This window comes from Pteropus vampyrus, unplaced genomic scaffold, assembly GCF_000151845.1.
Source record: "Pteropus vampyrus isolate Shadow unplaced genomic scaffold, Pvam_2.0 Scaffold574, whole genome shotgun sequence".
NCBI classification, from domain to species: Eukaryota; Metazoa; Chordata; class Mammalia; order Chiroptera; family Pteropodidae; genus Pteropus; species Pteropus vampyrus.
Window position 1 is genome coordinate 8,390 of NW_011889355.1, and position 7,220 is coordinate 15,609.

Below are 7,220 nucleotides of genomic sequence, written 5' to 3' on the forward strand. Positions count from 1 at the left end.
GGACGACGGGAAAAGCGGACATTCGCCCCCACTGGGAAGACCGCACAGCCCTGCAACCAGGAGCCAGGGGAGGGGACAGTTTGCATTCTTGGTGGCACCAGCCAGGTTGGCGGTGTGTCATGCTGATCTCAAAGGGGAAGGAAGCCGTGCATGAGTTTCAAATGCCACAGATTATTGCTGCTGTTAACAAATTTTAGTATATTTCCTTGAGTAAAGTTTCTTCATTTGTTGTATGCCCTTAGCACCATTTCCAAAGACTTTAAATGATTCTTCTGTTTTTCTTTTTAAACAATTTTAACAAGTTTCACTAGAGAGCAGATCCCTGAAGCTCCTCTTGTCATGCCAGAAGTGAAACTTCAAAGGACATTGTGTCTTGTTGGTTTGTTTTTCTTTCCTGTGAGGACGAATACTGAGAAAAGTTAGAAAACTTGTGTTTAGGTGCGACGGGCGGGGTAGAAAGGGACCGATGGCCATGTGACTACGTGACCACAGTCATAACATTTTGATTATTTTCACGTTACCCCGATTCTCTGTTACGACCATCTCTGCTTCATGCTTTTTTCTCACATTCAACTTAAAAGCTGGTTGGAGCTATTTTCATTCTGTTATTCAACCGCTGCCTCAGTTAAACTAACCTGGTGGATTTTCTACACCATTAGCCACACACAGACAGTCAAACTGCATATTCAGACAGCCAAATGAGCCAAGTCGGGATGCTGAATTACACACCGTGACGGAGACAATGGGTGGGAAAAGGCACTTGGATTTGCTTCACATGCAAGAGTAGCGGAGTAGATGTCATGGTGTCTATGAGGGAGCACAGGGGAAAAAAGAGAAAGCATCAAAGAATCAAAGCTGAAGTCAAGAGAACTGGATTCTGGTCCCAAATCTGTAATCGACTCTCTGAATGAATTTGGTTTAATCACTTAATGGCACTTAGTTAAATTAAGATTCAGCTAGTTATTTTCTAAGGTGATCTCTTCCCTAAGTTACAAGATGACTTCTGTAATTATCACAGATTCCCTTTTATACCTGGTCTTGTGCTATGTTGACCAACTCAGGAGTCCCCTTGCTTATCCTCAAGACAGAAATTATTCTAATTACTATTATCCAAAGAAGTCAGGTGGGACAATTAGAGTGATTTTAAATAGTCTTAAATTTAACTTTCAGAGTTACGTCTGTTGGTCACAGAGAAACTATGAAAAAGTGATGATATTGGATGAATTATATTCACACGAGGCCAAACACCATCCCATATTTAAGTATCATCCCACACACAAGTTACGATATAGTCTTTATCTCTTTTTTTACTCTGAGCACGTTACCATAGGGTGTGGCAGCCACGTTTAAACGTGCATACCTAGAACACCAAATGCAAAGCCGGGGCTCAGGGAGAAGACAAAGGATACATCGGGGGAGACGCTGTTTTCATCAGCTGACAACAAGAAACGATCCAAACGGAATACACTATGTAAGTAATTGCTAAGTTTAAGGAATGTTAATTATGTGAACCAATGAATATGTTTGAATAACTAGAAATGATTTCATTTGTAAGACATGTTTAGAATTTCCTTCTACGTGATATTTTGAGATATATATATATATTTGTACAACATTCTGTCTATAAATATACATACAAGAAAGTATATTACATAGACAAATATGTTAAAGCATAGTATACGTTAATAGCACATAAACGTGAAGATGCACATAATGCGTCAGCGTGACTGTCAATCTTTCACGCTTTACTTTTTGACCTTCAACTTCCTCTGGCTCCTGTGAAGCTTCCAGTATAAAGGTTATGCCAGCGTGTAGCCCGGGGCTTTCACATTTTAGCGTGCCCTGGAAGTCCCTGGGGTGTATGACAGTGTACACAGAAGCGTCCTGAGAAATGCTGGCTCCGTGGGTCTGTGGAGCGGAACGGAAGTGTAATTTTGACTTTCGACAAACGGGACCTCGTTTTTCAGGCCCCTCTACTGCCAGTGCGGCGGATGGAAGGGGACAGCGGAAGCCCACCTGCCCTGATGCGAACCGAGGCAGCGCATCAAACCTGTTCGTTTTTGAACAGAGAAGCCAACGAGATAAGGAACGAAGTGTTCCCTCTGTGCTTCAGGTGAATGCCACGCAGCGTGGCTGTCTGTTTTTACTGTGGTGTTCTGGGGGAGGCCGTGTATTCACCTTTTCACTCGGTGACCGCTGCTTTTTCCTGGGTGATAATGAAATAGGATTTCTGATGAAAGAGATGGAGATTCAAGTTCGTTCATTTATTTTCACACTCAGAGTAAAACTACTCATTTTATTCCCCACTGCTTTTTTCTCCAGTCTCAGTCAAATGTCTCAAAGGATCATTTTCCTCTAGTTTCTTTTGCAAGTTCTATTAAGGCCAAAATAAATAAATAAATAAATAAAAGAAGAAGAAGAAGAAGAAGCCTGGCGGTGTCCCTGGGAGTCGCGTTCCTAGCCTGCCCCTGCTCCCGCCCTTTCTCCCGCCCGGGTCTGCACAGCCGAGGGCGGAATCCTCCCCCTGACCCGGCGCGGGCACCGGCGCAGCAGCAAAGCGAGCGGCCGCGCGGGGCCGTCCACGGGCCCGACCACGCGTGCGCAGGATGTACACGCTGCGGCCGCAAACCCAAGTCGCGGGGGACAGCGTTACAAGGTGTCCGCTGGCCCTTCCGCACGGGCCCCTCACTACGGCCGAGACTGCCTAGCAAACCATCCTTGTGTCCCAGGCCATCGCAAAGAAGGCAGTCATGGGTAGTCGCACGAATTCATGTTTGCAAACGCGGTCTAACGATATATTAGAGATAAGAGAAAAATCATCGACCCTTTCTGCATAATTCGTACCTTGGCCTTTCTTGATTTAAGGGTTTATAGGTGAGCTGACGACGCTGGAACACTCTCCCACACCCATTCCGTCTGTTTATTCTCTAAACATTTCAAAGGGCATGGCCTGACCCCGACATACACATATGTTTTAATTTTGTGCCATCTATGTCTGCTCAAAATACAAACCATCAGGTAATCTTACACACATTTATTTTCTCATTCAATATATGATAAAGTAGAGATTGTATGATCAGCACGCTCAGTTAAAACAAACAAAAAAAATTCTTTTGAATATTATGGAAGATATTACAAGTAATGTCGGAATCGCTTGGGCCTTTAACTACAAATTGGTAACTCTATTTCAGTGCCAGAATTTGCTATCTTATTTAGAAAAACAACAACAACAACAACAACAAGAAAACTTAAAATTCAGTTTCCTGTCATTTGCAAACAGACTGCTGGGAATACTTTTACAGACATGGAGTTGTGGTGTCGGCTTTCGAATCTGAGACTACCCACGTTTTCTTCCTCCCTTAGTATCAGAATCCCGACCTGCTGTCGGCTGAGTGATGCCGTCACCCTTCCTGACAAGTGGGCACCACCAAGCACACGACTGCAACGGCCGCGTGCGATTCAAAAAGCCTCCTTCAAGAGCGGGCAGAGGTTTAAGCGTAAAACCCTCCGAAATGTGTTTGTCCCCTGCCGTTGTCGCCAAGCTGTCCCTCCACGGGCTCTACCTTCTGCCCTGGCGCTCCGCCTCACCGCGGGCTCAGGGCGACAGGCCCACAGGGCGGCCGCCGCCTCCCGCTGGATGCGTCCCCGCTTCTCCCGCTTCCGACGGCCCCGCGCCACTGTCGCGCCGAGCTCCTCCTGCCGAAAACCCCCCAGCGCCTGGCGCCGGCGGCACCGCCCGCGTCCGCGTCTGCTCCGGGTGGCTGCCGCCCGTCCTTCCGTTTCTAACCGCTACTCCCCGACGTAAACAAGTCGGTCCTGTGACGTCCGTCCGCTCAGGAGCCCGTCCCCGTCCCCGCACGCGGGTGTCCCCTGACATCCCTGGGCGCCCAGGGACTGCTCCCCACCCAGCCCGCACCCCCGCGGCGGGAGCCGCGTCCGCGCTCTGACTGCTCTGTGTTCACGTCAGATATAATACAGATAACATCACACAAATGCCTACCGATGGTGACATTTTAAATCAATCAGATGGCAATTTTAAATCGATTTCTCATTTTAAATCAATCAAACACCTTTGTATTGCTGGAGAAGTTAAAGTGTCCCTTATCTCCGCGAGCACCTGAAGACAGGAAAGCTGTCATACTGTGTGCGCACCTCGTCGCCCGCCCGCTGTCATACTGTGTGCGCACCTCGTCGCCCGCCCGCCGCCAGCGTGTGTTCTGGTCTGAGCGCTGAGCCCACTCATTTCTACATCCAAACGCCCTTTCGCCACAGCTTCCGTTTGTTTAATATAGTGACGCACGTTTCATGTAGCATCTCACGACTTTCTCCTCCACTGTAACATGTTACTCCATTATTATCAGAGTATTCCAATTAAACTTGGCTCTGTCCATTTGACTTGTGTGAACTAAGCTAACTGTTGTACTCCAATGCCGTAAAGCTTTCTATGGCAACTCGAGAACACACACACAGCTAAACTATCATGCATTATAATATAAAAATACATAGTCGAGCAAAAACCTCCAACTCCAGCTTCTCAAATTCGCTCATAGCAACTTATGAAAGGCGGACTCGGAGGAAGCCAGGCCAGATTCCTCTCACAGGTGTCTCTAACGCAGGCAGTGAGGAATCGCCCCCACTCACTCCCAGTCAGAAGTCAGAATGGAACCACAAAGACTGGTTATGTTAAGACAGCGAAATTGCAGTACTGAATGTCGGTCCCAAATACGATCCTACAAGTTCCCTCCCCCACCCCAAGTAAAAGGGAGAGAAGAAGAAAAGCAGCTGAAATGACTCGATTTCTTGTTCCAGAGCCTGACTTGCCTGGAACAGTCTCGATTCTTGACAGTTTCAGTGCAATTCCGAGAGCCGCCATGGTGCATTAATAACGAATTCCTTCTCTTAGTAAGTTGAGTTGGCTTTCTGCCAAACACGATTTAGAGGTTCTACTTAATACAACCCATGTCAGTTACGTGTTTTGAAACTGAAATATCATGTCGCAGTCTGTGAGAAGTACTTACCGACCTTCTCTCCGGCGGTGAGCAAGGCTTGTCCGGCGTGCGGGAACGAAGGGGCATTGCCTGGAAAATGTATAAGGAGTAATAAAATCAATTCAATATCGTCTGCTTTTTTTTTTTTTTTAAATCATTTTGTGTTGGCAATGATTAAACATTCTTCCCTGAAAAAACATCTTTTGTTGGTCCATGTTCTAGAAAACTTCCGGGATTACTGCTGATCTTATGAATATATTATTAAGCCTCTGATTCGTGTATTTACGTTACTTATGCTTCGGTAAAAGTCGTATTCCACAGGGATATTAATTTGAAGAGCTCCTAAGAGCATGGTGAGCCCTGACATGCCAGGGCTCGGCCACCTGAGTCCCGGCGGAGCGTTAGTTCTTAGAGTTCAAAGCCATTTGAGCTTGCCTAGGGGCGGGCTGTATCTCCAGCCCTGTGGAGCCACCTCAATGCCAATGACAAAACACGGGGGCTCTAAACAGAGAGAAACGGAATGCTCCGTTATGTCCCCGAAATCACTGGGCGTGCACAGCGGTTTTGAAACTTAGAGTGCAGTTTTTGGAAGTGTTTTTCATTTTGCATTTATGTAATTTAAAAGACATATTAATGTAATAAAAATATTAACCCCTTACCTTTTCCCATTTCTTCTACTGTAAAATATTTTTACTTTTAATTATTCATCTTTCTTAATTTCTCAATGTATGCATTCATTTTATTTTTACTTGCATGATTATTGATATAAAAGAATATGTCCCCTGCCTTCCTCTTCTGGCCATTGTTATTACTTGTCTTTTTCTCACGATCATCAGTAGAGAGGCTGGTTAAAACCCATCTACTAACAAAAATGTCAGTGACGTTTTACCCTCCCCCCCCGCCCCTCAGAAAGTCAAGCTATAGAGGGCAGGTGGTAGGAAAGTTTTTTAAAAAACTATATTTTATAATACATTTTCCATGCATACATGATACACTTAAATAAGATAAAAATATGGGTGTTACCCATGAAAAACATGTTTCATTATTTTCTCTTAAATTTATTTTACCGTGTCAGTAAAATTCTAATATTTTGATATTTTATATCTAACCACAATTTCCAAATCGGCATGAGTATTTGTTTTCATTTCTAGGTCCTTTATTTCTATTTACTATAAGTTGCTTCTACAAAAGCTTTTAAAAAAGGAAAAATGGCCCCCAGCACCTGTCTCGTTTTGAGAGGCAAGATCTTATCACTGACAGCTAATCAATAAAAACAAATGAAAAGTAATAACGTCAGACTTGAGAAGTGAGATTTTTATTCCTAGCCCGAAGCGCGCATTCACCAATATGCTAAAATCAATCCATCTTTCCCTCCGACTGAACCTGAGCCCTAATCGTTAAATCTTTAAAAGCACCGTATGCAGAGCACCCTGCTGCCTGCACTCAGAGTACAAAATAGAGTGGCCTGTCACCGCGTTGTCCCCCAGGGCCATGGTAACCAAGACAGATCACCGCCAGGGGAACACCTGACTCTGAGAAAGGGGGGTCCGGCACCCCACAACTCTTCCTGCTAAGCAGGTGACGTGCAGCCAACTCAAGCCCACTGCGATGCAAGACCTGAGCTTCCACAGCAGTCAGGTGACTCCATGCAAAGCTGGAAGGCCATCAAGCGCACTGGGAATGAGGGGGGCTTGCACACGCATCCTAATCTGTCCGCGATGAGACGGAAGAAGGCTCGCCTTTGCTGGACACTGTTTACGTCATCAAATGAGGGAAAGAAAAATCACATCAGCCACACAATGACGGTTGGAGGTCTTGTATGTGCGGCTTGCGCACATTTGAGTCTTTAAAAACCAAAAGGTAATAACCCAGTGCTGTGGACGTGCCCCTGAACTCCGCCCCGTCGCGGTGTGCCCTGAGCCTGGTGGGTGGCGCACCCTCGCACGGCTGCCCTAGTCACCCGCGCAGGCGAGCAGCGTTTCAGTGCACCGAGGGAGGGACAATCATGCAGTAGGAAGGGGGGTGTTTGGCAAAATTAGGCAGACGCGCATTCTCATAAGAGCCGCCGAACGATCTCACTCATGGGACTCAACTTCTTCTTAGACATAACAATGGAATAAATGCTTGCTTACATTCGCACCGCCAGATTTCGATGACTAAAGTATCAAGAATTGTTTTCTGATGTAATTTCTCATAGGAAAAGTGAAATAAATCATTTAGCACATAGGGCAT